The sequence below is a fragment of the Puma concolor genome, chromosome B3 (genome assembly GCF_028749965.1).
Source record: "Puma concolor isolate L17-30 chromosome B3, mPumCon1.1.hap2, whole genome shotgun sequence".
Classification (NCBI taxonomy): Eukaryota; Metazoa; Chordata; class Mammalia; order Carnivora; family Felidae; genus Puma; species Puma concolor.
This window is the reverse complement of record NC_141672.1, coordinates 34,012,198-34,039,671: the sequence shown is the minus strand read 5'-3', so window position 1 is coordinate 34,039,671 and position 27,474 is coordinate 34,012,198. Positions and strand designations below refer to the sequence as shown.

Below are 27,474 nucleotides of genomic sequence, written 5' to 3'. Positions count from 1 at the left end.
AGCTGAGCCCAATTTTAGAAGCATTGGTAACTCCCTACTTACAGGTCCCACTTCACCCAGCTACCCCCAGTGTGCCTGGGCAGAGCTAAGCTGACCTTTTCCTCCCTAGCCACCAGGGTGAGGATTTTAAGGCCTTGGTGGGGAGCCCAGGGCACCCAGCCTTCATGCAAAGGGACCTGAGCTGATTATAGCCCATCCTAAGGGAGAAAAAATAAGCTCCCAACATGGAAAAAACTGCCTTGCCTCCTGTTGCTATTGACTACAGAACAACAGAACCAGGATTTAATGGCCAGGCAAGACTAAAACAGTACTATCAGCAACCAGAGCCCAGCCAATCTCCTTCCAGCGCTGACCTTGGGTCTGTGCACAGTGACAATGAGTGTAACCAGACACAGAGCTCTCAGGTGTAGGGGGCAGGCCAACAGCCAGGGCACCACTCCCTTCTCCCCTGTTTCCTCTTGCCTCTGACAGACCCACTGGGGGATCAGTTTCCCCATCTGGAGTACCTGTGCTAGGAGTGGAGGGTGGTCAGTATCAGGCCCACAGGGGGCTCCTCTTCAGAGCTGCATTCTCAGCTCACATCAGTATTTCTTTCCTGAACAAGGATCAGGTCTGGAGCCTGGGCACCTGCAATATTTTCTGCAAGCATGCTTCTAACTTGGCCCACACCTCTGTGCTCTGGTGTACTGTCCAGGCCTCTAGAGCCCCATCTACCCTAGAACTGCTGGCTTGAAGCTAGAGGGACGTTGGTAATCATCTGGTCCTGACCCTCTCAGGAGCAGGGGAATTCCTGCTTGGGATTCAACCCTCCACAGGAGCTGGGTTTCCTAAACACAGGAGTATCACAGGAGAGGGAGACATTCTGATCCAGTACACACAAGGTGGGGAACAAATGGACTCAGTCAACCCATATTTTGGGGGGCTGCATTGCGCCAGAATTTGGTACAGACGTGTTTTGATTAATGTAGATATGGTCCCTTTGCTCCTGAAGCTGTCTAGTGGTGAAAATAGAAATGGGTCAAGTAATTAAAGTACAATGCTCTTTACCAAAAAGGAATATACATAGGGGTCCCAAGCCTAGGGAGCGTGTAGTCAGGGAAGACTTCCCAAGGAAATGGCATTTAAAGAGAAAGCAAGAGAGTATTTTTTCTCATTTGCCTCTTCACCCAGAGGTGCACAGAGCTGGCACTTGGTAGACATGCAATCAATGTTTGTTGGATAAATAAACTAGGAAAGGAACAAATATCTCCACATTTCCTGAGAGCCCTTGATTACTAACAGGATTTGGCGCTGGGTCTATGAATGTATCCATTTACAAAAAATCGAACTAAAAGTCATGAGTCCTCGTGAGTCTATTCATGTTATGGATGTGCTGCGTGCTCTTCATTCCATTTTAGAGGTGAGTTTGCTGGGTCACAACTAGGGAAGATGATACCCCTGAGAGCCCACAGGGAGTCTTCCGGACTTACCCCCTCCCCTGCAGATCACACCATGGAGAACTCCATAAATGGACTCATTAAAGCAGGGAAGGCCAGCCTCTTGACAGGTGATTGGATTTAGATATGAAAGCAGAGATGGGCTAACCTCCTGTGCCCAGATGTCCTAACCACAGACCAAAGCTCAAGAGAAGCAGGGGGAGACTAGAGCCATGACCCTATTCACTCTTTCTCAGAAGAGGGTAAAGGGTTCTTGGAAATTACCATAAAGCATCCAAATGAGCAAATCCAAGGCCTTTTGCTGTCGGGTTTCCCAGCAGGATTATGGGCAGACTGACCAGCTGTTCCATCCCCCAAAAGTGTCTTAACTTCAAAGACTGGGTTCTCTGTCCCTGGCAAAGTGCCCCTGCTACAAATGCCCTGAAAGTCTCCCAGACTTCAAAACATGCCCACGTTAAGGTGTCGCTCTTGGGCCTCCAGGAACCTGTCTCTAACATACAGCAATGAGCACCCCGTCCCGTCCCCCTCCAGCAAACACCTCTCCGTGAAGAGAAACTGGAGCTAGTAACCGTGCTCGTATGGGTGGAGGCAGGGCCACCATGTGCAGTCATGTAGGCTGTGCACTGCACAAGAGGGTGAGTGAGGGAGGGCTAAGATCCAGCCCTCACTCTTTTTTCCATGCTGTGCCCCCTGGCATGGCTGCATCCACACAGAGGAAGGGGTGCCTTTTTCTTATTTGCACATACATGCCATGTGAGCTAGCAGTGACCCTGGGTGGAGAGCCCAAAGAATTACATCTGAGGAAGAAAACAGTCTAGCCTTCCCTTGCCACCACCTAAATAGTCCAGCCAGGTGTTCCTCAAGTGATCAGATATGCTAATTGGACAGACTTCTTAGAAGGTAATGGAATATGATGGATAAACCAGTAGGCCCAGTAAGGCTTTATGTTTTATTTTTCTATGTCCTGAGTTCAGATGACACTGAAAATTGACCTATTGAGATGTACTAAGGAAGGATCAAATGACTTATTTCTGCTAAACTACTTTAAGGAGAATAAAGATTTACAGTAAGTATATCCCCTCTGTGTTGGAAATGCCAGGGGTTTTGGAATCTTTCCCAGACACTGGGCTCTAGCTTCACTTACTGTGAGCCTGTTGGTCAGGAAGCAGGCCCCGAAAGATGAGGTAAAGTGGGCATTTTTCAGAAAAACGACCCTCCCCCAGGAGGGCCTGGCTTCTTGTCAGAGAACATACTCCTTACTCAGAATGATTAGCTGACAGTGTTGTCTGAATGGTGGCATAACACGGGTGTGCTGCCTGGGAAAACAACTGGGGTTCAAGCAAATGCTTGGTGGGTGCAGAAGAACGGGCCATGGTCCCTCATGGATTTCTTTCCATCGCATGAACATGTGGCAAAGGTACCTCATACCTGTGGGCAGGGACAGCTGCCCTGTCTCAGAAATGCTTTCCCAGCACAATACCCTGTGGTATCTGCCCATCTGGCCAGTCCTCCTGGAGGTCAGGAAACAAGCTGTGGGCATGGATCTAAGTCCTTGCCCTGCCAGCAGTATCTCACCAAATCCCCGTACAACCTTAAGAAGAAGCACTGTTACTGTTCTTTTTATTTTTAAGCGTACTTATTTATTTTGAGAAAGAGATGGCGCGAGGAGGGAGGGGCAGAGAGAGAGAGGGAGAGAGAGAATCCCAAGCAGGCTCCATGTTGCCAGTGCAGAGCCCCATGTGGTGCTTGAACCCATGAAACCATAAGATCACGACTTGAGCTGAAACCAAGAGTACGGCACTTAACCAACCGAGCCACCCAGGCACCCCGTCACTGTTACTATTCTTATTTATACTGATGCTGAAGGGGTGCCAAGAGGTTAAGCAACTTGCCCAAGATCACACAAACAATAAATCCTGGTGAAGTCAGAACTTGAACCCAGATCATGTGCTTTTAGTGCCCACACCCACTACTACCTTGCAGCACAGAGATTTCCGGGTCTTCTTTTTTTTTCCTTAATGTTTTTTCTTATTTTGGGGAGACAGCGTGGGCACAAGTTGGGAAGGGACAGAGGATCTGAAGCGGGCTCTGCACTGACAGCAACAAGCCCGATGCGGAGCTCAAACTCACGAACCGTGAGATCGTGACCCGAGCCGAAGTTGGACACTCAACTGACTGAGCCACCCAGGTGCCCTGATTTCCGGGTCTTTAAATGAAGTCAGAAGGCTAAGCTAGCACGAGGAAGGAAGACCACAGCTGCCCTGATTCTCACTGCCAGCCAAGCTCTACCCACACAGGTGGCCTGTATCTGAGACACGCCTCCCCCAGAAGATGTTTTACCTGGAAGCAGGGACTGCCTCCTACCGCATGCCGGGTGCCTGGAACCAAGCTTGGCTCACAGGTGAATGTTTCTGGAAGGGATGAAGGAAATAGGCTCTGAGTGTGCTCTGGGTTTAGCAGGACCCCTGAGCAGATACTAGGTTCTACACGAGCCGAGCTGCAACTCCGCCACTGACCTCGGCGTGGCTTAAATACACGTGTCCAATGACAGACAGTTGGGGGAGGCCTTGAACATGTGGAAGCGTCCTCCGTACGATGGGCTCTCAGCTGTCCTGGGGGCTCGCACTCTGGGGGGGTCTTCCCCCATCCACACCGTTACAAAACCCCTCTTGTTCCCAGCGCTGTCATGTGGGTCCTCTCCCTGATTCCAAAGTCTCCAGGGGCACAAATCCAATCAGGAGATTTGCAACGTCCCCCTTGGCCCTGATCTCCTTCCGTTGGGTGGTCACAGTATTGGTGGGGTTCAGACCACCCCCCCCCCAAGCCTAGGGCTGGCTCCTAGGTGGGCCCAGGCGGCATGGGCAGAAGATGTCAGGTATTAAATGTCAAAGATCAGAAACCAGGCCACTTAAGCACCTTGAGATACTATTCCAGCAGTTATTCACCACGTTTATCCACTAGAGCTTGATGAATCTGTCAGTACCAGGGAGGGTAGGAATCAGATAAGGCAGGCCCTCCCCTCAGGGTGTCCACCATCACATGGAGGAGCCGAGTACCCAGATCACGTGACAATGAGCAGCAGCACGTGTTTTGTGTGCGGTGTGCCCAGCATGGCTCAGAAAGAGCAGGTGGTATTGGGGAGACCTGGGGAGACAGAAAGAGAAATAGAACCCTTCGAAGCGACCTCCCTATCAGGAGTTCCTCTCCACTCTTTTCACTCCCCACCCAGCATCTCATTCCTGTTCAACTACCTACTGCTACATAAGGGAACGCCTTGAAACATAGTGCCTTAAAACAATTTACTGTGATCTCTTACACCTCCGCTGACTGGGCTCAGCTAGCTGGTGCTCACTCAGGATCTCTTGAAGTTCCAGTCAAATAGGTAGCTAGGGCTGGAGTCATCCCAAGGTTCTTCTGAGCTGCACGGACAAGTGGATATCACTCATTCCTAAGGCCGGCAGTGATGTGAATCTTGGCAGAGAGCTCAGCCTGCATTATGGATGAGAGCACCTATTGGTAGCTTCTTTGTGTGACTTAGGCTTCTTACTGGATGGCGGCTGGTTTTTACAGCAAGTGTCCCAGGACTAATATGCCAGACAGATATCACAAAGCTTCTCATAACCAAGCCTTGGAAGTTCCAGAATGTCACGCACCCACCATGTTCTCTTGGTCAAGCCAAGTCACCGTGGCTATCCCAGATTCAAGAGGTGAGAAGCAGCACACAGATATCAGGAGGGAAAGACTGGGGACTACCGATTTGGAGACTGTCTACCACAACTTCCTTTATTCGAGCTTGGAGACGGAGAGGAAATGAGCTATGGGCTGGGGAAGCCAAAAAGGAAAGCTACTTTGTCCCTGTGTCTAGAAGAAGGGACTTCTTTCTCCAAGTCCCCCTCACACTATTCTCTTTTTAATTTACATCCCAAGGTACATCCTTAGACTATGTCCTAGGCCCAGAATTCTGGGCCAGAATGTAGAAGAGAGTGGAAAAAACCCACATAAATCGTTCTCATTTGAGAATGAGTTTGCTACGTGACAGTCGCTGAAAAATTGCTTATCTGCCCTTGCTGCAGTAGGGACATTAAGGGATAGGCTCTGGTGCCTATGACACCCCAGCTGGGGTTGCCATGGAGACCTGGAAGTCAAGGATGGTAAGGGAACTGCTTGCCAAGATGACCTCTTTGCCAAGACAGAAATCTCTTTGCTGTCTTGTGACCACCTGGTAATGGTGCTATGGAGGAAAGAGAAAGAGCCATAAATTCCTCACATGCAGGTACACAGGCAGAGCAGAGTAAGCTGACTCAGAGTCCTAGCACAAGTGATGAGATGTCCCTTTGATCCCGTCCACTCCCCCTAACTTGCTTTGTTAGGGCTATCCATCTAACCTTGCTGGACTTGAGCCCAGGAGCTTTGTTTGGAAGGCTGTAGAATCACCTGGTGGTTTGAGACTGCCCTTCCCATTCATCTGGATAATTCAAGCATAATAACTCACTTCTAAGTCTGCAGTTAACTCCCCCCAGCCTCTGCCTGTCACTCCTCATTGCATACCAGGGGGAGGTGATCATTACTGGTATAAAGCAGGACGGAGTACTTTGCACATCCTATCCCCAAGTCACTCCCAGTCTACACTACTGGAGACACCTCTTCAATCTTCTCCCCCAACACAACAAAATGTGCTCAATAACTCCTTCCTTCCTCCCTTCCTTCCTCTCTTCCTTCCTTTCCCTCTTTGTATAAGAAACTCTAGTGCGTAGATTAGATTAATTATATTCTTTGGTTCATGACCCAGTCTCATCTTTGTACCATGCACACTCTAGCTCTATTTATTTTTAATAAATAAATAAACACCGTCCAGCCCACCACCCCAAACAAAAGTCAGAACCTTGACAATAACCAACGTTATCTTCCAAATCCCCAGTGACTGTAAACAGGAAAACGAAGCAACCCGTCGCCCAGCATACACAAGACCAAAGACGCTAGTCCTTTAAAAAGCTTTCACTGGCGTCCAAAGAAGGCGTCTTTTGGAAATGCCTCGATTTTTACATGGCCCAAGTGTCCCATTCAATCCCGCTCATTTAAAATCTTTGTTCCCAATTGGTATATCATTTTATTTTAATGATCTGTGCTTCCTATAGAAACATGGAAAATGACTATTTCTTTTTTCAATTAAACTTGTAGCGGCCAGCAGATGAAAGACAGCGTCTCCGTCCCCTGCCCCGGGTAGTGGGCCGGCAAGGGGTTAACGCGGGCCGGCGAACCGGGGTGGAAAACTCTCGGTAACCCGAGCGCTGCCGCTCCGCCGCGCGCATGCGCCGAGCAGCCCTAGCGCTGCAGCCGCCGGCTCCCTGCTCGAGGCCGCCTCGGTGCACAAAGGCCTGCTTTGTTCCCTCGGCTCTGTTTTAAATATCTGACGACTGTTCTCCACCCCCCCCCCCGCCCCCCATTCCCTGCGCCAAATCCCTCGGCCTGGCTGCAGGAGCGGCACAAGGGCGCATTGTGGGGCCGAGCGAGGGGCGAAGGGGGCTGGGGGCGGCCGGCCCGTTGGGGACGCTCTTGTTTCGCCAAGTTGACTCAGCCATTCGGGTCACCGGAGCTGGGTCTTGGGGGCGGGGGCGGAGGATGGGGCGGGGTGGGGTGGGGGGGGAGCGGTCTCAGCAGTAAAAATCGGAAAATGGGGGCCCTGGGAGTGAACAGAGGCGTTTCCAAAGCTGAGGCTTCAGCGGAGCACCAGTCCCACTGGCCGCCAGCGGGGCTCGAACCTGTGAACTCAGAAGCTTGGTTTCAGTCTCGGTGCTTTCAGAAAGTGCCTGTCGCTCAGACACTTTGAAAAGGGTGGCATTCCAGTGCAAACCAACCCGAACAAGAGGGAGGAGAGAGGGGTGTGGAGTCCTTCCTTCCCACAAGTTTGTGGCCCCAAGGGGCGCTGCAGAAAGGACATCACCCCGGGCTTTCTGCACCCACAGATTTCTGGGTGCCAGGTTTTAGGAACGGGCCCTCGGGGAAATCACACCTTCCCTGGTTTGGCCGCTCCCTCTCAAGGGTAGGTAGGTGAGGACTGGGATGAGGTTCAAACAAAAGTAGACTTTCAGCTCAGCTCGCCAGAGAGCTGGCCCTGCCCCCCCCCCCCCCCCCCCCCCCCCCGTGCCCTCCCTCCCTTTGTCCTGCTGGCGTCCCCTGCAGACTACCAGGTAGTTTTCCTTCCCAGCTAAGGTGTTGTTTACCTGCACTGCAGAACAGGAGTTCCTGCACTGGGAAGGTTTGCAAAGTAAAAATCACAACACCCCACCCCCCCACCCCCTTTCCCATTTTCTTCTTTAAGGGTAAAGGAACACTGCCTTTCAGACGAGGGCTTGGAAACTTCAAGCAAAACACAGAACGTGGGCCTTAGCCACTCTGGAAAGTGTGTTTGGACTTCAGCTTAATCAAAAGGAGGTTTTCTTATTTGAACTTGTGACCAAAGCCCCCATCCCCCTCAGAATCTTGAAGGGAGGTGGTGAGCGACCCTTCCATCCAGGGCACTTGAAAGAGGAGGAAATGGCTTGGGAGGATTTGATTCAGAAGCAAAGGATTTTGCAGTCTTGTTGTGGTTGTTCTAGGCCTGACTGGGAGCCCCCAGATCTGACCTCATGGTTTGTTATAAATCTCAGGGTTGACTTACATTGCTTTGGTCACGTTTCTAGCTGTGAAGACCATAAATATTTCCTGAGGTGTATTTTTTTAACTCCTGCTTTGATTCACATTTCACGTGTTGTCTCAATTCACCAATACTGTGAGTATTCCAGCTGAGAGCTCCTATAGACCCCATCTTCTTGTTTTGCAGGTGAAGGAACCTGTCCAGAACCACTCAGGAAGGCAGGGCTGAGGTGGGCCTGGAGGCCAGGTCTCCTGTGCCCACGACTGGAGTCTTTCCCTTCTAACAGAGCTCGTTGGGCATGGAATAAAGACAAAGTTTTCACCTACCGCTTCCTCACAAATCCTTCCCACATAAAGGATTCTGATCCAAGAGCAAGAAACTTTGAGGAAAGTTTCTTGGTATTTCCACAGCTGAGGAGAGACGATGAATCTCTTCTCAGTTTATCCCTCAGAACTGCTGAGTGTGCTGGGGCTACACGAGCCGCAAGCTTAGAGACACGAGTCACGTCCGGCTGCCAGGGTTGCTAAGCGGCAGCGAAATCCTGGGTGTCTGTTTCCAGGCGCTCCTCTGTCTTCTTAGGAATGTCTTCAAGCAACACTAAGTGTCCTTTCACCACTCTGTCGGCCGGTAAGCCCCCTATCTCTGGAGATGATAACAGCCCCCAGGCCCCCTGCCTGCAGATCGGCCTGCAGCCGAGTTGTTTGGGAAAGTGTTACCCAGAATTGACTTCCCTCTGTGATGAGTGTGCAGATTAGGAAAACAGGATGGTGGTCCCTAAACCCCCTTCCCTTCACGCACACACCTGCAGACTCAGAGACGTTGGAAGGTGTACTGGCGCAGGTCTGTGAGACAACACAACCCGCCTGGAGAAAAGCCGTCACCGACAGCCCCTTTGCATGGTAGCGCCTGGGCCTCTTGGCTGGAGGTGGCAGGATTTATACTCCGCTGAGCTTCAGAGGGGGACCTTCACCTTGTACCTTTCACTTTGGCGCACGCTTTTTTATACGCTCTACGTTGGTCTACACCGCCACCACCACCACCCCGACCCCTGGCTCCACCCGCGGGTTTTGAGCTCTCCCAGGTTGGCAGGTGAGCTGACATTTGAAGCCATCACATGGAAATGCTGCCTGGTGGCCCAGTTTGGTCTCAGCAGCATCCCCTTTTAGCTGTTCAGCAGTGTTTGCACAAGTATTTGAATATTGTATTGCATTTTGACCTTGTTATTTTATAAGAATGAGTGGAAAATGGAAAAATGAAGCGCCGATGCCGGCGATAAGGGCAGGTCTCGTAAACACAATTGAGACAAAGATGGAAATCATTAGGCGTGCCGAAAGTGGGGGAATATGTAGCCTCGATCAAACGCGCCCTGGATTCAAGCCAGTCGCCTGTGTGTTCAGTTGTGAAGGAAAAGAATAAATTAGGGAGCATATATGAAATTCTGGTTCTAATATGGTCAAAGGCCGTATTTAAAGGTGAGGTGTGATTAGGGATTTGCCACGTTCCTTCCTTTCCAAAGCTGCATTGATTTCATGACGGTTTCTCAGAGCAAGGGTGAGGATGATGCTGTGAGCCTAGAAATCAAGAAATCAAGAAAATAACAGTGATAATATTGTTCAGCCTCCTGGGAACAGAACCCTCCCTTATAACTTTCAAGTCCGCTCTTTGCCTCTTGCGTGTCAGACCAGCGGATTTTCAGGAAAGCGTTAGGTAAGAAAGGAGAGGGTGTCCCATAGACGCATATCCATGGGGGTCACCCCAGCACCAAAGCCAAGGACAAGGCCTTTAATCAAGGTGCCGAAAGGGACGGAACTTAACTTGACAAGGCCCTCGTGCCAGGAGGTTTTCACAGTCCACGTGTGCCAAGCTGACAGAAAACCATGAGCGTCAAAGCAAAGAATGTGGGGCCTTGTCTTCTTTGGGCACCAGCTCCCTTCATAGCCACTGTTCCAGCTGTCTCTGGGGGTGGGGAGAGGGCACGCTTTCCCTCTCGGCCTCTGCATAGTCTGTGCCCTCTGTCTGGATTAGCTGTCCTTCCTCTCAGACTGCCTGGCCAGCTTCTGGCTCGTTCTTGAAGACTCAGCTCCGGCTTCTGCATCGCCAGGCTCACGCTTCCGTACCGCCACTGTGCATTCTCTGGCCACCCTCTAGCCTTGCTCTTTCCATATCATGGAACCACCACTGGCTTGCCTGCAAGACCTTTGAGGGCAAGGAGGTTTCTTGTGTGTCTTCACATCTTAGGCGTGCATGCTCGGCGGCCCTCAGTGACTGCTAAGTGACTAAGGGACGCAGGGAGTGGGAGACCCTCAGGAAGAACTCTGCAGCACAAGACTGTCTCTCAGAGCTTGCGGGCGTGACCTAGCATGGCCATTTTGAACTTCTTAGACACACAAAAAGACCTTTATTCTCCAGGAGCCAAGCATTTGTCTCTAGAATCTTCTTCGTCTGCTCCCAAGGTGCCCTCATCTGGAGGCCTGCTTGCCCACATTAGTGTCCTCTGTCCTCGGCCTGCAGCGCCACCCTGCTCACCCCCCGGACCGTTCTATACAAATACTTTTGCTAAGTAAATCCACCGACTTTTCCTTCAACCATGGGATTCTTGTTGAATTCTTACCACTTTCCTCAGGCAAAAACAACCCAGAAGTGCTGTCTGATCCAAAGCATTTCCCAGGGAGGGCAGCCAAGTGAGTGCAAGAACCTCTCGGCCGTCTGGGACTGTGATGTGATGTCTGAACAGCCTCTGTAGAAACACTCCAGCCTTTTCCAGGGATGCCATCCAGGCGGGGGACACTCCACGTCAGCCCCTCTCGGTCGTCTGGGGGTCCTGGGGGTAGATGCGGGAGCAATCAGGGGACTTAGCCTGATGGGGCCTTGACTGTTATCCCTGGGTCGGCTGTGAAGGAGAAGGGGGTCCGAGCTCCCGTTTGCACCCCTCCACCCGCCGACTTTTCCTCGGCCTAACACACCCTGCTGTGCTGCCCTTGGCTGTGACGATGCGAAGCCAGGATCTGAACAGCCTGAGGGGGCCCGGCTCAGAGAAGCCCACCACGGGCCCTCCTCCTACTCCTATCCAGCACGATGCCCCACAGGCCCCTTCCTGAGGGAGTCACCACCACCGCCGCCAAACAGCTCTCAGCATCAGCGAGCTCCACTTACTCTCCGGGTCCTTTGGAGCTGCAGCTCTCTGGGGCGATGCCCAGAGTCCACTTGATAGAAAGCTGATTCTTTTCCCGTGGGGCAGACAGCTCTGATCGGAACACGTCCGTCAAGGGGTGCCTTGGCAGAGCGACAATGCCAGGCTCGGATGCATCTTTGCTGTGTGACTTCCCAAAATTCAGGCAGCAAAACATGCCTTCCCCCTGCGCACCCGTCCGCCCCACCAGCATTTGCATCCCCGACGATACATAAAAGGAGCCAGTAGCCGGCCCCCAAGGAGGACAAGGCTGTGATTCAACGAGCCTCCAGTGACATCCCCACCGTGAGAGTGCAGCTGGGGCGGCTTATGAACAGTGCTGACTCCCAGGGGGAAGTGGGCCCATTCCTCTAACCCACAAGCGTCTATTGTTCGCTTTCTTGTTTTTCTCCAAATGTTTAGATGTGCTCAGAGCACAGAAAAGCCCAAAACCAGGCCATCGGCCAGGGCCAGCCTGAAGCAGGAAAGCCTATGCCTGGAACCCTGTGGGACCCCTGCTGCCCGTGCTGTTCCCACCTCTCCCTAAGATGTAGGGGGTAGGAGGTGACAGGGTGACCTTTTCCCGGCCAGCGCTATTTGGACAACAGTGGGCTTGGGTGGCACCCCCAAGCAAGGTGTGACAACCCGGGCTCACTTGGTGGCAGCCGGGCACTGCTGCCCAGGCTCATTGCGTTGGGGCTGTCCAAAATCTGGGCAGGAGGCTGTCCCCTGATGCTTGTCACTGACCAAGGCTGATGGGGTCTGATGGGAATAATCATGTACTGGGCCCCTGTCTGCCTCAAGAACTTGGGCCCTAAGGTTCAGCCTCTCGCATTCGACTCCTGGCTCCGGCTCTGAAGAGCCGCGCAACCTTGGGCAAGTGACTCAGCCTCTCTGAGCCAAGGTTTCCTTCTCAAAACGACACCTCCCTTGTAGAGCTGTTGTGAATTTCACAAGGTCATCAGGGGTAGGCACTGGCACAAAATGAGCCCTCGGTAAGTATTGGTTATTTTTGGTACTATTCTTATTCATCAGTGATCTCTATCACACCGTTCTGAAGCCACCCTCTCTCCTTTGAGCACCCAGTCTGCACCTAAACCTTTGACAGTCTCCAGTTGTGGGTCTGAGAACAGCTGTGCAAGACAGGCAGTGCCAGAGGAATGAAGGATGAAGTGCCTTGTGACATAGGGGAGGAGAGAACGTGCTCAAAAGCCCGTAGCCTCCCCCTCCTCCTCCTCTCAGCCCCAGATCCCTTTCTCTAGGGCTCATATTACCTGCCCTCCCCCACAGCTGGCGATTCTCTGCCCCACCATGTGGCCCTGAGTCCCAGCAACCCCCAGCGCTGCCAGGAAAGCCCCTCTCCCCTGTGTACCCAACTCGGCTCCACCAATGGCCAGTGGGGGCGGCAGGAGGAACAGAGGTAGAACCTCTGGAAACTCTGTTAGACAAGGGGGTGAGGGATTCAGATCCCAAACACCAAGCTCGGCAGGCCTGAGTGCTAAGTGCACTTTAGAAAGGCTTTGTCGTGAAGCGGGTGGATGGAGCGTGGAGGGGCAGAGAAGCCAGGAAAGGCATAAGAGGGTCCTGAGTTCCAGTCCTCCTCCTCCAGACCGTCCACATCCCTGTTTGGAGCTCTGGGACTTCTGCCCCCTCAAAAAACACCACCGAGATGACCCCCTCCCTACACACCACTTTTGGATTCATTAATCCTTTCAAGAATAAGGCCCTGGGAGCCTCCTGACAGAGCCATATGGTTTCCTTATCTTCCTAATCTCCCAGCACTCACCTTCCATTTGGAATGTTTATCCCAAGATAAGGATCAGATTCCACTTAGGGTGATTGAATGGGGGCCTCCTCCGGGTATTTTCCCCCACATTTTTAAATGAATGGATGACCCAATCCAATAATAAACGCTCCAGACCAGGTTCTGAGAATGGATGCGGCCCGTCCCACACTCTCAGCCACGTCTGGGCAACCCCAACCTCCGCCTGCAAACATCCCCCTCTTCCTCCTGAGCAGCTCCAGGTTACCTGCTCTAGGCAACGAGCTGTGTGTGTGATTCCCGTCGAAAAAGTGTTATTGCCATAAACGGTGTTCTAAAAAGCAGAGATCTGATACTAGACCAGCGCTTTTCAATACAAGGGTAATACAGACCACAAAGGCGAGCCCATACGCAATTTTATATTTTGTCATAGCCACATTAAAAAGGTAAAAATGGGGGCGCCTGGCTGGCTCAGTCAGTGGAGCATGCGACTCTTGATCTCGGTTGTAAGTCTGAGCCCCACGGTGGGTGTAGAGATGACTTAACAATAAAATCCTTTAAAAAAAAAAAAAAAAGGTTAAACAGGTGAAATTAATTTTAAACATACATTTCATTTGTAAGTATTATTACTTATACAATATTTAGCTAGTATTATATAATGATACATTTTATTTGGCCCCAAAATATCTTTTCAACATGTAATCAATATAAAAATTATTTGTGGGGTGCTTGAGTGGCTCAGTCGGTTAAGCAGCCCACTTCATCTCAGGTCATGATCTCACAGTGTGTGAGTTTGAGCCCCGCGTTGGGCTCTGTGCTGGCAGCTCAGAGCCTGGAGCCTACTTCAGATTCTGTGTCTCCCTCTCTCTCTGCCCCTCCCCTGCTTGCTCTCTGTCTCTCTCTGTCTCTCAAAAATAATAAACATTAAAAAATTTTTTTAAATATATGTGTGTGTATATATATACATACACACACACACACACACGTGTATATATATAAATTATTTGTGAAGTGGGCACCTGGGTTGCTCAGTTAAATGTCAGACTTCCGCTCAGGTCATGATCTCGTGGTTTGTGGGTTCAAGCCCTGAGTTGGGCTCTGTGCTGACAGCTCAGAGCCTGGAGCCTGCTTCAGATCCTGTGTCTCCCTCTCTCTCTGGCCCTCTTCCCCTCACACTCTGTCTCTCTGTCTCTCAAAAATAAAAGTAAACGTTAAAAATAAATGTAAAAAAACCTATTTGTGAGGTTTCTCATGATGGTTTTTTTTGTACTTAGTCTTTAAAATCTGGTGTGTGTCTTACACTTGCAGCGTACGTCAGTTCAAACCAGCCACATCCCAGTTGTGTGTAGGCTACTGAGGCTGCGGCTGACGTATTACATGGGGAGGCTCTAGCTAGACCATGCTAGGAAACCTGGGGCAAGGACAGTTGTTATGGGCAGCATGACTGTCACTAGTGAGCTGGCTGCCCAAAGAGCCTCTGTGAAAAGATGAGCCATCCATAACTTTGTTCCCAGTCTCAATGGAGACCCAGACTTCATCTTCCTACCCCTCCCAGCCTTCCCACTCCCAGGAAGGAAAACACACATATAGACGACAATTTTGCTAAAAACGTGATTGATGCTAATTGAACGTGAGTCATTTCACTTGTTAATAAAATCATTTATTGAAGCCTCCGTTACCGGGTGCTTTTCCTACAGGCTGTTTCAAAATGAAGATGGTGCTGATTGGCTCTGCCGCCCTTTGAAGTGGGGGAGGCCTGGCAGGAGTAGACAGAGCCAGATTTGGGTCACCGATGCCAGTGGATGCTCCCTGATTCCAGGAAAGGGGAGACACGATTCGGATGTCGGCGGGACGCTCACTCGGGCAGAGCTCCCACTTGTCATTCAGACACCATATTCAGATGACCGTGTGTGTTCTGGACAGGGCAACGCAAGAGGACTGGGCCTGTGTCTAGTGATTGGTGTGTGTGTGCTTGGCTCCTACTGCCCACAGTGAGTCTTCAATGAGTCAATAATGCGGCAGGTCTCCTGCTGCAGCAGAGTTATGTCCAGTGCCTCCTCTGCGCTTACGATCAAGGTAAACATGATCCAAACAAAGAGAAGGATGGGAGGCGAGCCTCTGGCAAAGCAGAGGATGTTAGAGAGGCCAGCCCTGAGCCCCAAATGGAAGAAAGGTGGGGAGCAGGTCCCAGACCTCTTCGGGGAGACCCTTCCCAACCACCCTGTGTCAGATTTGCTCTCTGGCCCCCTCTCTGCTTTAGTTTTCTTCCCAGTACTTACAGTTCTTGACATGCTGCTCTATTTTTCTTTGCCGACTGCTGTCCTCAGTTTTGCTTCTTGCTTCACTCCAGTGCCTAGAAGAGTACCTGTCACTCTTAATGAACATTTGTTGACTGAATACACAGGACAAGGAGCTTGTGCCAGGAAAACTGGGCAGGCCCGAGAGAGCGGTGATCTCAGGAATGGCAAGAGGCTGGGAACGAGCCTGTAGGAAAGGCAGCGAGAGAAATGGGGGTGGGGGCCAAGGGGGAAACGAAGAAGTGGAGAGAGGTGGCGGTCTGTGTGTGCGATCCCCCCAGTAATGGGAGACAGGGAAAAATTTGGAAAAGTGGAGGAATGTGATTGCAGCACAAAGGCAGCAAGATTATTTTGTCAGCAACATTTGGATCCCATTGGTGATGAGAGACATGTGGGCCCGGCAAGGAGACAATTGTGGTAGTCAAGACAGGATGTGAATAAGACATAAAGAAGTGTTTCATCAGTGGGGATGGAAAAGAACCAGGGCTGCGGTAGCCAAGTCAAGGAGTGGGAAGGGTCGGCCCCAGTGTTCCCGTGTGCTGCCTCCCAGGCACCCTGAGCATGCTACACACGTGTGCTCACACGCGCCCAGGCTGCCCGCCAGGAGCATCCATTCGGAGGCCCCCCTCACACATTCTAGCTAACTGCAAACCCCCCTTTCTGCTTCAGTCTCTGGTCTTTGTCTTCTGTTCGCTTCTTCCTATGGCCACAAAGGCAGCAGCGCTGTGGGCAAGGAGAAGGGCAGGGCCGTGAAACTCTGGAGGAGGCAGTATCTCCTCCGTTAACAAGGTTTCCTTCTGGCTAATTTGGGAGGGAAGAGGGCTTGAAGAAGGTCAAAAGATCCCCAGGAGAGAAAGGAGAGAAAAGCTCCAGCAAAAGAAGGCCTGGAAGAGGAGAGAAATCCTCCTTTGAACATGGCCGGGGAGGGCAACTGTTCCCTGACATCTACCACACGTCCACACATGTGTGGGCCACGTGAAGAGTCTGAATTTGAGACGGGGGCCCAGAGGAGGCGAACGGCTTCTCGTTAGGAGAGGGTAAGGACGTGCTTGGGGATCCAGCTGAAACAGGACTTTATTTTTAAAGAGCCTTAGATTGATGTCTCTGCTAGCCTAAATATAACTGAGCAGCCGACTTCTTCCTGGCCGGGCCAGGCCTCCGAGTGAGCTCCAAGACGCTGTGTTTAAAAAGAAAAAAAGAGAGCGTGGGGGGAATCCACAGATGCCAAAGGTCACACAGCTAGTCTGTGAGCGTGTTGGGAAGAGGAAGATGGATGAGCTGGCTGTGTACACTCTGCTACCCCCGCCTCACCCCCAAAGAAGAAAGATGGAGGCTTCTTGGAGGAGGGGGAGGGGCTCTGACTGGCCAACCCAGCCTTGTGCTCAGGGAGCCCACAGTCCAGTGGGAGGGAGCACACAGGCCTGTAGAGCAGTGTAGCGACTGAGGGCCCCGGGTGACAAGCAGAGGGCAGTGGGCGTTCCTCATTCCATATGGCTGGACAACCCATCTTGGAGAAAGAAGAATTCTAAATGAGGGATTTTGACAAAGATGGAGAGAAAACATGAGAGTGGGCAGGATATATTTGGCAGCTCTGGGCATTCAGATTTCACAAGAATGTGAGAATGTGACAGGGAGCAAGTGGCCCGAGTCTCTATGCCTCTTCAAGAAGTTCATTCTTGAGTCTGTAGATAAGGGGGAGCCATTGAAGAGTTGGGGGCAATGTGGGGGCACCTGGGTGGCTCAGTGGGGTAAACGCCCAACTCTGCCTCAGGTCATGATCCCACAGTTCGTGGGTTCAAGCCCCACGTCAGGCTCTGTGCTCAGAGCCTGGAGCCTGCTTCAGATTCTGTATTTCTCTCTCTCTCCACCCCTCACCTGCTCAAACTCTGTCTCTGTCTCTCAAAATAAATAAATGTTTAAAACAAAAAAAAGCAGGCATGTTATCATGCCTACTGTGAGAAATAAGCCTACCAGCCCAATCAAAGGCAGGACTCCGAGACTCAGAGCACAGTGAAGCGAGGCTTTAATCAAAGTTCTTGCAAGAGCAGGTGTCTGACAGACAGGCAGACATCTGCTGTAATTGGGGCAGTTACAGCAGACAATTTATTTCCTAGCGTGCAAGTCCCTCCCCTGGTTCCTCATTGGCTGAGTACTACAGAGGTTACAGCCTTACCCGGAAGTTGCCTATGCCCATGTAAGGCCAAAAAGTAGTCTGATTGGAACAAATGTGCAATCCCTGAGGTGATGCAGAGACCTTCAGTGCCTCCTCCCTTTGTCCTTTGGCACATGCTCATTGCAAAGCCCACAAAAATAAGTGTGTGGAACAGAGAGGAGAAGAAGAACCAAGAAGTGAAGTGTCTAAGGATTTGGGACTCCACTGGGGTGGGGGTGGGGAATCATACATATTTCCAGGAGGTTGTAAACCTACTATTAACTGGATAGCACAAATATGGTATTTCTGAAAATGAATCATCTCCCTTACTTCTCACACCTACCACGTATTACGCGTGTGCTATGCGGCAGCCCTGGGCTAAAGGCTTTATGTGCACTGTCTTTATCGTTTATACCCATCTAATAAATGAGGGAATTGAGACTGAGTAATTGGCCAAAGGCCACACACCTAGGAAGGGGTAGAGCCAGGATTCTAACACTAAGCTAGAGGCCTTAACCATTTCACCAACTGAGAAATATCGAGGGGATGATTCCTGCCTCCCTCCCCTGGGATGGGCCACTGAGGCCAGAAGAGTGCATGTCTGGGTGGAAGACAAGGAGTTCAGTTTGGGAAATGGCGAGTCTGAGGCTCCTCAGAAGCCACCGGATGGAAGCATCCAGCAGAGGTCAGCTGGATGTCTATGGCCCCCATGGCCATGAAAGACAGCCACTTTCATTGTCAACTCTGCTTCGGGTGCTACAGAGAGAAGGGGAGTCCAAAGAAGGATCAGAGCAGCAAGAGAATAAAGAGTAAGCCAGATCCCTGTAAAATAAGTAAGTACTTTAGTCAAGCCAGTCTATTTTCTCATTCGAAGAGGGGGAAAAAAAGAAATGGTCACAGATGGACAGTAGAATCATTCTCCTTCCCTGCCCTTCAGAGGCACACCTCAGAGACACTGCCAGTTCAGTTCCAGACCACTGCAATAAAGCGAATATCTCAATAACGCAAGTCAGGTTTTTTTTTGGTTTCCCAGTGCATATAAAACTTACGCTATACTACACTGTAGCCTATTAGATGTGCAATAGAATTATGTCTTCAAAAAAGTATATACCTGAACTAAAAAATACTTAATTGCTGGGGTGCCTGGGTGGCTCAGTTGGTGAAGCGTCCAACTTCATCTCAGGTCATGATCTCATGGTTCTTGGGGTCAAGCCCCACGTCAGGCTCTGCACCGACAGTGCAGAGCCTGCTTGGGATTCTCTCTCTCTCTCTCTCTCTCTCTCTCTCTGCCACTCCCCTGTTTGTGCTCTCTCTCTCTCTCAAAAATAAACAAATACACATTAAAAAAATACTTTATTGCTAAAAAATGCTAACCATCATCTGAGCTTCCAGTGAGTCCTTGCTGGTGGAGGGTCTTGCCTCTATGCTGATGGCTGCCAACTGTTGGGGTGGCTGTGGCAGTTTCTTAAAATAAGACGGCAATGAGGTTTGCCACGTCAGTTGGTTCTTCCTCTCACGAATGATTTCTCTGTGGCATGCGATGCTGTCTGATGGCGTTTCACTCCTTCCAAAATTGGAGGCAATCTTCGCAAAATCTGCAACTGCCTTATCAACTAAATTTATGTCATATTCTAAATCCTCTGTGGTCAGTGCAACAAGCATCACGACATCTTCACCATTTTCTTTGCTCATCTGTTGGCAGCAACTCCCACCTGTTCAAATTTTATCCTGAGATGGGCAACAATTCAGTCCCATCTTCAGGCTCTGCTTCTAACTCTCGCTCTCCTGCTATTTCCACCGCATCTGCGGTGACTTCCTCCACTGAAGTCTTGCAACTTCAGTTTGCAGAAAACGCAGTTTCTGCAAAGCCCAATAAAGTGAAGCGCAATAAAATGAGGTATGCCTGTGTCACTTCCTTTTATCCTACCCCTCTGAGGAATTGGGCAGACGTGCTCTGAACACATGACTCACGTAAAATACTGCTAAGACCAAACACATGCCAGGAATAAAACCGGACCAGCCCTTGTGTCTTCCTCTTTTCTGGAAGGTCTGGGAGGGTCACCCGCCCCTCCTCAAAGGCCCTGCCTCAAACACACAGCCCCCAGCCCCACCCCCTGCAGAGACACAGTTCCCAGAGGAGAGGAACTTAGGTGGAGGGTGGGCAGGGCCTCTCTGGATGAGAGAAGGTAGTGGAATCTGTAAGCCAGCGTCTCTCAGCTTCCATTTTGGACATTGCCTCTCCCAGATTTGGTCCCCAGCCTTTCCTCAGGGCTGCCTACTCTTTGTTATGGTGACGCTCTGCCACCTGTCTGCCTCCGGCTCCCACCATACTGCCCCTATCTGTTCCCTCCTCCGTCCCATGGTCCCCCTTCTCCCTTCCTTTTCCTCGGTCTTGCCGTGGGCTTGTCCCGGGTGCCAGGGCATCCTGATTCACGCAGCGGCATTTACCTGTTCGTGTAATTCATGCAATGAGCACCTATTGGATGCTCAGACATGAAGGTTGCCCCTAAGGTCTTCGGGACAGGAGAGGGTTTTGCAGGGTCATGTGTCTGCCCCCTTCTGGTGCCAGGCCATGGCCCAGGACCCTTGCTGTAGGGCACGTGGCTACAGGACCTGCCTCTTTTTGCCACTTCTCTGCCCCCTGAGGGACGTCTGGAATCCTTCTCTGTGAGAACGCCTAAGGGCCATCTACAGACCCCACTCCTGAGGCCTGCCCTGGAAGCAGGGCCCAGGTTTCCCCACGACCTTTTGAAGTCTACAGACCACTTGGAAAGTTGTCCTCCTTCCAGAATCACTGTCCAAAGAGGAGGGATAGGTTAGAAGTGTCACCTCCAGGACATTTTCCATCTCACCTCAGGGATCATTCCTTCAGACCCTCCTACGTGTGGCATTAAACATCAGTAGTGTAGGTTTTGATCAGACCCTGAGTTGTTTTTGTTTTGTTTTATTTTATTTTCTTAATGGAAGAAAAAAAAAGGTTTATGTTCTTATGCTGGGAAGTTTAGGGAAAACAGAACTATACAGAGAAGAGAATAAAAATAACCCATAATGTCAGTGCTTAGGGAGAGCCACTGTTGACATTTTGCATTACTCTCCTGAGCATATTGTTTTATGTACTTGAGATCATAGCTTTGGCCTCATATGTTTTGTTGTTAATTTTTTTATTGTGGTAAAATACACTAAAATTTACCATTTAAACCATTTAAAAAAATGTTTTAACGTTTATTTTTGAGAAAGAGAGAGAGGGAGAGAGAGAGAGCGTGCATGAGCAGGGGAGAGACAAAGAGAGGGGGAGACACAGAATCCAAAGCAAGCTCCAGGCTCTGAGCTGTCAGCACAGACCCCGACGCGGGGCTCAAACTCACAGACTGCGAGATCATGACCTGAGTGGAAGTCTGACACTTAACCAACTGAGCCACCCAGAAGCCCCACCATCTAAACCATTTTTAAGTGTGCAGGTCAGTGACATTAAGCACATTCCTACTGTTGTGCAGCCATCACCACTGTCCATCTCCCGAACTCTTGTCATCTGGCCAGACTGAAACTCTGTACCCTTTAAACACTAACTCCCCAGCCCCCAGCCCCCCACCAGCCCCTGGCAGCCACCATTCCGCTTTCCGTCTCTATGACTTTATCTACTCTCAGTGTCTCATGTAAGTGGTCTCATATACTTGTATTTTTGTGACTGGCTTATTTCATAATGTTCTCACGGTTCTCATGTTGTAGCATCTGTCAGAACTTCCTTCCTGTTTAAGCCTGAATAATATTCCACTGTAGGTAGAGCTGCATTTCGCTTATCTATTCATCCATCAGTAGTCACTTGAGTTGCTCTCATGTTTTAGCTATAATGAATAATGCTGCTGTAAACATGGGTGTACAAATAATCTCTCTGAGACCCTGCTTCAAATTCTTGGGGGTATATACCCAGAAGTAAAATGGCTGGATCACACGGTAATTCTATTTTTAATTTTTTGAGGAGCTGCTATACTGTTTCCTACGTTGGATGTACTGATTCACATTCCCTCCAACCATGCACAAGAGTTCAATTCCTTCTCCAGATCCTCCCCAACATTTGTTATTTTCTGTTTTTTTTTTTAAATAATATATTCTATAGTTTTTATTTATCACAAACAGATGGATATTTTATTTTAGACAGCGCGAGTGAGGGAGCAAGTGGGGGAGAGACAGAAATAATCTAAGCAGGCTCTACACTTAGCACAGAGCCTGACATGGCCCTCAGTCACATGACCCCTGAGATTATGACCTGACCAAAACCAAGAGTTGGACGCTCAACTGACTGAGCCATCCAGGTGCCCCTGGGCTTTTCTGAGAGTAGCATCCTAATGGGTGTGAGGCCCCTGCTTGTTTTTTAAGCTTACCTTCTGTTGTAAGTATTATCACTAAAAACTTCAGACACAGACCCCTCTCTCATTCTCTTACTATTAGAAATTTGGGATTTTTTTTCTTTCAGTATTTTTGCTGTTACAAATAAAATTGCAACAAAAGTGTGCGCATAAATTCTTGCTGCACTATATATTATTTCCATAAGCAAGGATTAACAGGTAAAGTACAGGATGCCCAGTGAAATCTGAATTTCAGATAAACAATGAATAATTTTATAGTACAAGTTGCCCAAAATATTGCTGGGAACAAACTTTCCTTAAAAAGTATTTGTTGTATGCCTGAAATTCACATTTAACTGGGTTTCTTATGTTTTTTTTATTTGCTAAATCTAGCAACCTTACCATAGAAAGAATTCCCAGCAGTTGGATTAATAGAGCAAATAGAGCAAAGTTGATGAACATTTTCAAGATTCTGAATTCCTATGGTCAAAGGTCTTTTCAGAAAAACACTGCCAGTTTCCTCTCCCCCCAGAGTAAATGAAAATGCTGGTTTCCTTACAAAAGTGGCAGCTTTGAGTTCTTTCACTAAAAAATAAACAATACTTCACTTCTTTGATAGGTAGAAAATAACCATTCCAAAAGTTTCGATTATCAATGAAACTGACCCTTCAGTGCCAAGGGCCGGTCTTTAACATTTCCCTTATGTTAACTATGTGCTCCTGACTTCGCTTATCTTTTTGTTTTTCTTGTCAAATTACATGAACTCTTCAAGGAAGATAACCTTCTGTGTTATTTTGCCGCAAATATTTCTCTTAGCTTGTTTGCCTTTTAATTAAGTTTCTATTATTTTCCAAAATAAAGGCATGTAAACATTCTATATAGACAAATTTCTAGCTGCTTTCTTGCTCTCGGTCCACAGTCCCTCCTCATCTAGAGACTAGGTGTATGCAAGTATATTTCCTTCGAGAAATCTGTATGGGCTCTTTTTATTGGTTTTTACATTTAACTCTTTAAATCATCTTGGGGCGCCTGGGTGGCGCAGTCGGTTAAGCGTCCGACTTCAGCCAGGTCACGATCTCGCGGTCCGTGAGTTCGAGCCCCGCGTCGGGCTCTGGGCTGATGGCTCAGAGCCTGGAGCCTGTTTCCGATTCTGTGTCTCCCTCTCTCTCTGCCCCTCCCCCGTTCATGCTCTGTCTCTCTCTGTCCCAAAAATAAATAAACGTTGAAAAAAAAAAAATTTAAATCATCTGGAGCTTATTTGGAAACGATATACACTGAGCTTCTAAATTAACTTTTCTCTCAAATCTTTGTTTCAGTTCTATTTGCTGAATAAAATCCTTCCCTTCCCAGTGATTTGTGGTACCTCTTAGTTTCATACATAAAGCAAATTCCATTTTTCTTAAAAGTGACCTTATTTATGTCATTTAATCATTCACGCATCCAACAAGTATTTCGTAAGCATCTTCTGTAGGTCAGATGTGTTTTTAAGATTTCTTCTGATGTTAAAATTCTAACTATAAAGGAAATTCTATCTATCCTCAGATCATTGGAGGATTATAAGTAAAGCAAGTTATTGACATATTATGACATAATGTTATATGTCATATGTTATTATATGTCAATTATAATATGTTATAATATGTCATAATATGTCAATAACTTGCTTTCCTTAATATGTCAATAACTTTATTTATAGGAATTTACTTATGTGTCTTACAGTCATCTATTTTACTGTAGCTTAATTTTATTCATCTCCCTTCTAAGACTTTTACCTCTTATTGCCATACCGTGTGTCACTGCATCAAAAGAAACTTCAAAATGTTTGTTATAGAATAAAACTATGTAGTAAAAGTTATAGCTGACATCCTTATTGTCTCTCTACATTTAATGAGAAAACATTTAATGTGCCATTAAGAATAACTTTGGCTTTTTGTTTGAGATAAAAAAGTATTTTCATGATAACAAAGGAATTGTCTCTTCTTATTTTTCTAAGACATTTTTCAAAAAGGGAAAATCAGGAGTGATTAATTAATTTTATTAAATGTATTTTATAAGGGTACCTGGCTGGCTCAGTTGGTAGAACGTGTGATTCTTGATCTCAGGGTTGTAGGTTCGAGCCCCGTGCGGAGTGTAGAGATTACTTGAATGAATGAATGAATGAATGAATGAACATATTTCGTAACACCAATAAGGTTTTTGTACCATTTTTTTCTTTATGAGTTTTCCATTTTGAAGTACAAGTACTCCTCATCCAGTGGGATTGCATGAAGCAGAATTAGAGTGAATTTACACAATCCCCATCACATTATATTATATAGTATTTTTGTGAACAGCAACTCTGAACTCGAACTGTATATTAACGTCTGATTGCACGTGCCTATTAACAAAAAAATTTGCAGACCCCTGAATATATGTGTGTTGTGTTTTACAATGTATGTATTATAGTAAAAAAAAAATTTTTTTTAACATTCTAATCTTTTTCACTTACCCTAATAAATCAGCTTGCACATACCCTACTCTGGAGACCAGTCATATAAAAGATGAGTATTAGCAAGATACTTGTGGGTTCATTCTAGCCTGGGCATATACAGAGTTCTGTGAAACATCTGCACATTCATTTCTATCAGTCACCAAGACTTACAAATAATGTATATCAATTAGAATATACACACTTCAAAATGTCCTCTGAAGCTTAAAGAAGAATTTTTAAACTATTGGGATCAAGCTCAAAAATGGCAAAACCACACATGGATGAATACACACACACACACACACACACACACACACAATGAGGGAAAAGCAAGTTATTCAACTCTGTCTGACCTTGGGCAAATTGCATTGCCTCTTTGGGACTCAGTTTCCTCATTACTAAAATGACAGGGTTGGTCTAGATGACTGCCAAGTCCCTTCCTGCACTGACATTTTGTAACAGTGATGACCCTGGGGGAGTATTGGGTTAGGGAGAAGCAGATCTGTGTTTCAGCCAGCAGGGCAGCTCTGTCATTAGGAAGTCAAGCAGAGTGAGTCCCAGGGCGGATGGCCAGGAGCACAGGGTACGCTAAAATCGATTCAGGCCATCCTCAGAACAACTGTGACACCAGTCAAAGCAGTGGAATATGAAAGACTTGGAAATCTTTAGGAGAGATGAGAGAAAGACAACATAAGGATTAAAGACTTGGAAAATGGGTCCTCTGGGGAAAAGTTAAAGGTGGAATTCTGGTTTGAGAAGCACGTACATTAAGATGGGTCTAGCGTCAAGCTCCTGGCATTCAAGCAAGTATTTCAAGAGACTGCAAGAGTCTTAGACGAAGATCTTTTTGTTGCTGAGACCACCTTGAGCTAGATCATAGAAATCCACAGCCGGAAACACAAGTGTAACCAGATTCATGGGAACAGACAGGCTTCGAGGAACTCACACCTCTCTCTCTTAGTGGCTTTGTGTTCTGCGTGTTCTCAGAAACTGTGCTTCCCATTCTTACACCCACTTTCTACCCCACCATAGTAAGGCCAGCTCCCAGATGAACATCATGGCCCCCACTCCACAGCTACATTTTCAGCTCCAGTGTCCATTGCCCATTGGCCCAGTCTTTCCATTTTCAATCCGAGATGCTCCTGAAAGGACTTATTTATCCCAGCTCATCTTTTTGAGCCAGGCCACCCCAGTCATCAGTCATCATTAGTGAGTCACCAGTAAGTGGTCACCCCTGGGCCAGGTGCCCACCCCTGGTCCAATCACGCCAGGAGGGGTGATGAGGCATGCGCTCCAGAACATGGTTGTTTACGGCAGATTTCCTCAGATCTGCATGTGGGAAGACTGGCCATGATGAACGTCTTCAGCAAAAAGACCAACTGTCTTTTAATCTGAATACTGATGGGGCGCCTGGGTGGCTCAGTCGGTTAAGCGTTCGACTTCGGCTCAGGTCACGATCTCGCGGTCCGTGAGTTCGAGCCCCGCGTCGGGCTCTGTGCTGACTGCTCAGAGCCTGGAGCCAGTTTCAGATTCTGTGTCTGCCTCTCTCTCTGACCCTCCCCCGTTCATGCTCTGTCTCTCTCTGTCTCAAAAATAAAAATAAACGTTAATCTGAATACTGCTATAAGAGCAAAATAAGGCGGATCCTGAGCTCCTATGCAGGAGTCAGCAATAGCACTTCTCAGGCCACTCACTGAAAGAATGTAAGACTCCCCCTCCTTGAAGCCTGCTGACAGTGCTGCCTGGAGGCGGTAGCCTGGCTGCAGGACCTCTGAGAGTCACCTCTTGGCCTGTCGGCCTATGAGACTATAAAGCCACTTTCCTTGCCGGGGCCTAATGTCTCTCAAGAATGTCCCATCTTCGCTGATGAGAAGTCAGCTATTTGAGGACTTTACAAAGCACCAAATCTAATTAACCACAGAAAGAGTTCTACTGCTTAACCAGAAGATGCCAGAAACAGCCCAAGGATCTTTAGGCCCTCCCAGGCTGGCTTGGTCAGTTTTCACCCATTTTGAATATGCAGTTTCTTCTTGTTTCCCTGAACCAACACACAACCCAATACCTTTGAGTCATGATCCCATACTTTAATGCTGTATGTGGCTTTTCCACTCAGCACCCTGCTCAGAAGTCCCCATCGTCTTCCAGGACATAGAAAATGAGACATTAATGAATAAGTGGCCAGGGTCATTGTTTAGAGTCTCTTTCTTGCACTGGATTTAATCACTCTACCAACCTCACTCTACCAACCTCAAATATAGGCAGGAAAAAACCCACTTACCTCAAACTCAAGGGCCTTGAGAACATAGACTGCAAATCAGAGTTAGACTTCATCTACCCACAATACAACTCCCCAAACACCTCACTGTCTAAAATCATCCCAGAACCTGGAGATAAGCCAAGTGACGTCTAAGCAGCCAAAATTATCTTCATAGCTTCATATTGGTTTATTTAAAGTAGCATATAATTCAAAGCAACTGTCCCCAGAGAGCTCGATGAACTGTTAGCCCCTACAAGAGACTGCATGAATCCAACTGGAAGAGAAAAGGCTAGTTCCTCACTGATAATATATTTAATTTTTTCTTTACACAGAATTTTAATGAGTTTGCATATCTGGTGTCTTAACCCAGAACAGACTAAAAGAAGTTGGGTCATGAGGTCACTAAAGCTAACGTGGCATGCTCCCTGATAAAAAGGAGACCAAGGAACCCCAAAAGCCCAGCAATAGAAACCCACTTGGAATAGAAACAAATGACCACTGACCACACATATCTCAAAGGTTTGGGCACTACTGGAATAACAGCACAGTGACGAAAGCTTATAAAAATGACCCTAGGCAGAACAAAAATGTTAAATTCAAATCGGAATATTCTAGTTTAAAAACTGGGAAGTATGTAACTTGTTTTTCAAGAAAGATTTCCATCCAAAATGATGAATTTTTTGTGTGTGTTTATTTATTTTTATTATTATTTTTATAATGTTTTTATTTATTTTTGCGACAGAGAGAGACAGAGCATGAGCAGGGGAGGGGCAGAGACAGAGGGAGACACAGAATCGGAAGCAGGCTCCAGGCTCTGAGCTGTCAGCACAGAGCCCGATGTGGGGCTCGAACCCACAGACTGTGAGATCATGACCTGAGCCGAAGTCGGACGCTTAACCGACTGAGCCACCCAGGTGCCCCATGTGTGTGTTTATTTATTTTTGAGTGCGAGAG

General features: G+C 48.3%; 2 long non-coding RNA genes across 2 annotated transcripts; both read right to left on the bottom strand.

Annotated features, from left to right (window-relative positions):
* Positions 1–7,600: 7,600 nt before the first annotated feature.
* On the bottom strand, positions 7,601–11,566 carry LOC147579875 (uncharacterized). The gene is made up of 3 exons (XR_015252243.1): positions 11,224–11,566; positions 10,682–10,891; positions 7,601–9,641 (listed from the first exon to the last, which is right to left on the bottom strand). It is a non-coding gene; the product is annotated as an uncharacterized LOC147579875 (long non-coding RNA).
* Positions 11,567–13,368: 1,802 nt separating this feature from the next.
* On the bottom strand, positions 13,369–15,731 carry LOC147579874 (uncharacterized). Its single transcript, XR_015252245.1, has 2 exons — positions 15,281–15,731; positions 13,369–13,556 (listed from the first exon to the last, which is right to left on the bottom strand). It is a non-coding gene; the product is annotated as an uncharacterized LOC147579874 (long non-coding RNA).
* Between the last annotated feature and the right edge of the window lie 11,743 nt (positions 15,732–27,474).